The 3809-nt window shown below is 48.0% G+C and overlaps 1 pseudogene; it reads right to left on the bottom strand.

The window, feature by feature from the left end:
* Positions 1-260: 260 nt before the first annotated feature.
* Positions 261-921, bottom strand: LOC121835421 (annotated as a pseudogene).
* Between the last annotated feature and the right edge of the window lie 2888 nt (positions 922-3809).

The following is a 3809-nucleotide window of genomic DNA, read 5'->3' as shown; positions in this document are numbered from 1 at the left end:
AAATCAATCAACAAATCAATCTTATGCTAATCAAAATGAAGTTCGCCATTTTTCTTACACAGCGCCCTTGGTGGCCTGTAAGAACTGTTAAGGGGGCTGCACCAACCAACATGGGTACGGCAATATATTTGGAAATGACACCTTTTTTTATTAGAACATATTCAAATTCCATAGCACAATAATAACAGCAAAGTTATCACATAGCTAGGAGGTGCCAACAACGCAGGTCTGGACAACCCGGTACAAGAAAACGGACGACGTCATAGTTCTGTGTGCCGATTTGCCACAGGCAGGCGAGTAGGTTTAACGAAGACGCCTTCGGCCGTCTTCCAAGTGCACGCGTCGTCTCTCGGTGCCAAGTCGCCACAGACCTCAAGTTGCTCGCCCGAGACCCATACGACTGTCGAGACACGCTGAGCCAAGCCTCAGTGCCGGAGTGCTTAAGCCTAACTTCAACACCACGCTCCCAGTACGACGTCTTGCAGACGACAGTCCACAGGTCGCCGGAGTTGCCTTTGCCATTTTCTCCGAAGGCGCTGATCTCTTGCTTGGACGTGACGGGTAGTGATGACTGTGTAGGTTCCGTCTCGTCTGTAGGTGCTCGAGTCGTATTACGTTGCCGCATTTGATGCGTTGACCGCGTGGACAGCTCGCGTCGGTCCTTCCCTTGACCATCCAATGACTGTTGATGTCGTCTGGTTTCTCGGTTCCGGTGACAGACTGCTGCCCGCTGCCTTCAGAATAGCTGACCTTATGCGAGTGCAGCCTCACCTCGTACTGGAGATTGAGCAGCTTCGTGAGCGAACCGCCGGTGACGTAGTGGTAGTAAAGCAGTTGGATCTCGCTGTCTGCGGTTACAGCGAGCAGGCTGCAGGAAGCGACTATAAACAGCAGACGAACGAACGCGTTCTTCGTCGCCATCTTGTCAATATAGGCGTCCTCGGCTGAATCGCGTTGGGTTGCCGATGGATACCTCGCGCCCTCGCGATACCGACCGCGAGCGGGGTGTTCTGAAAAACGCTTCGGAGTGTGTTTAGTTTGATTAGTGGAGCGTAGTTTCAACGCACATTTACGTGTCAGTTGCGTCCAGAGCACGGTGGTCGAGAGCAACCAAAACGACAGCAACGACCGGAACACCAGGATCGCTAAACTCGTCAAGCACAACTTTGTGCCCGAAGTTTGCGGAACGCGCTAATTGGACTCTCGCAACGCTGACGTCGCGCCGAGCGAGGTGTCAATCATTCGAACGCTCATTTCTTTGAGAGAGGCAGCATGTTGCAAAGTTCATCGAGGCACGCGTGCAGCGCATGAGGGGAGCGATGAGCCCGCTGATTGAACGGCTTCGCCGATGACGTAGCGCCCGTTTGTCTCTACATCCCTACGCCAAGCTAAAATTAATGCTTTGCAGATTGTCCCTAGGCGACCTGCTGACGCTCCAAATCCCTCCAAAGTTTATGTAAAAAAAAAAAAGTGATTAGAAACCTCGTTTGTCGAAGTTGTCGCTGACGTCAAAGTGACGTTTCCGAACTTTGCAAGAGCCGTGGTTTGAGCTCGAGATCTTCGCTTCGGATCGAGGCGAAGTTAAACTTTGTCAACATGGCGGTGCCGTACGCTGCGGCCGAGCTTATCTTCCGCCACCGTCGGCGTCACTACTGAAACCACCGGGGACGCCTTTCAACTCCCCGACGACGACTTTCGGCGACAGTACCGGCTATCGAAAGCCGTTGTGCGTTGACTCTGTGACGAGCTTCGTTCGGCGCCCGGACTTCGAGGCGGCGGACAATCGCGTCTACCATGACCGTGGAGCAACAAGTTCGCTGCGCGCTCCAGTTCTTCGGAACCGGTAGCTTTCTAGGCATGGTGGCGACTGACGAGCACCCTTCAGTCTCCCACATGACTGTGAGCCGGGCTGTCAGAGTGTTTGCGGCTGCCATCGTTTTTTTCTGTAATATTCGAACAGGTACTAATAAGCTGGTATATAGGGATGGGCAAAATACATGCAAATATGTATCGAAATACAAATACAAAATACTTCGTCAAAAATGTATTTTATTACAAACCTAATTACATTTCCAAAAAAGCATTTAATTACAAGATACAAATACAACGAAATGTATTTGGTCTCCCTCCAAATACTTTTCCAAATACATTCCTCAAAATTTGCGTCAGCGACTTCAGGGCACCTGCAACAGGTTTCTGGGTCTCTCATTTTAATTTTTCATCGCACACTCGGGAGTTAGTGTGCGAGGCTCTAGTAACGTAATAGAAATATAATCACAAAAAATGTAATCAGCTTGGACGTAAAAGGTAAAAAAGTACAGAGCTTCAAGCAGCTTTTTTCGTCGATAACATTTTGGTAATGACCAACAAAGAGCCGAGACGACCAAGACGCGCAGCAGTAGCTAGATAATTTTTTATTGTTGCAACTCGCACCAGTTACGAAAATCTGTACGACCCGCGCATTTAGAATGTTCCAGACAAAATCAGGCTGGAAAGCATCACAAGTTGTCACAGGCACTTATTTAGCCAGTCTGCCTGTGAACGTCGATTTCGTCACTATTCTTGCCCTGGACTATAGTCGGTTGCAAGCTAAGAAAAAACCGGAAGCGCCTCTCAGAGGAAAATGTAATCCTACGCCGAGAAACGCCAGCCAATCGTTTTCATGACGTCACGATTCCGTGGACCAATCGCGATCCTTTTGAAAAAAAACAACAAAAAAGCTCAACATGGCTGCTGGCCTTAGCAACGCGACGCTAGTCTCTCGTGACAATTATTCTGCTTTTTTGCAACGTGTTTTACGTGCCCGAGGTTACGCCACGAAATCTTAATGGTATCGGCTTGCGTTTGCAGCAGTTTTTGCGCGACAACGTGAGACTCCAGCGACGCTATCGCCAACGAAAATTACGAAGCGGGCGCGAGGCTTAGCTCTGCTGAGAGGTGACAAGCTACGCCGGACGTCGTCTGCTTCGTTGGATTGCGCTTCTTTAAGAACCGCTTTTGTGTCGCCGGTAAGGCTGCACCAGGCTGTTTCGACCAAGAAGAATCAGGGGAATCGCTTTCCGATGTCACCTCAGTGGGATCCATGACGGAAGACAAAGAGAGCGGGGCGCGGTGGTGGTGTCGATGACTTGGGAGGGTGCCGATTTTTCAAAACCCGAAAAGTATAATTATTCTTGTTTTTTATTCATCCAACAAAATAAAGGCACACATTTCGTGCGCAAAGCCCACACAACTAAGTAAATCACTAAATATTTATTATTTGCAGGAACTTCGTTTTCCCCAACGGCTTTCCCTCAATCGAAGGCGCTGGAAGACGGTACGTTAGACAGTATCTTGGACAGAACATGAATTGGGAAGACGGTACATTGGACATGACTTTCTTTCTTTACTAAACAGCTATTTCGTTGACAAAAACGTATTCTAACTTATTTAGATGTCCTGAATGAATTAAATAAATAATGTAGTAGTTTAAGACACGTTTCCTGGAGGAAGAAAAAGCAACGTTGCTGGCGAACTACTTTCTCGACGGCGGAGGCACTTCAGATGGGCGCAATGCGCCTCTGGGTGGAGCTAAAAGATTGTTCTCAGGTTGCATCGGACTATAGCACCGTAATCACAAAGTCACTAAACGGTTGTGCTTGGTTGAGAGACACTGCATTTGGTGCAGAACATAGTTTTCTTCCTGCTCTGGACAGTGGCAATAAATTTCAGGGATGTATTTTCGCCCACAAAATTGTATTTAATTTCAATTGTATTTGAAATACCCATGATTTAGTATATAAATACACACGTCAAATACATTACCCAAT

The sequence above is a fragment of the Ixodes scapularis genome, unplaced genomic scaffold (genome assembly GCF_016920785.2).
Source record: "Ixodes scapularis isolate PalLabHiFi unplaced genomic scaffold, ASM1692078v2 PGA_scaffold13__105_contigs__length_92229423, whole genome shotgun sequence".
Lineage (NCBI taxonomy): Eukaryota > Metazoa > Arthropoda > Arachnida > Ixodida > Ixodidae > Ixodes > Ixodes scapularis.
The sequence above is the reverse complement of the archived record's forward strand: the minus strand, read 5'-3'. Positions and strand labels throughout refer to the sequence as shown.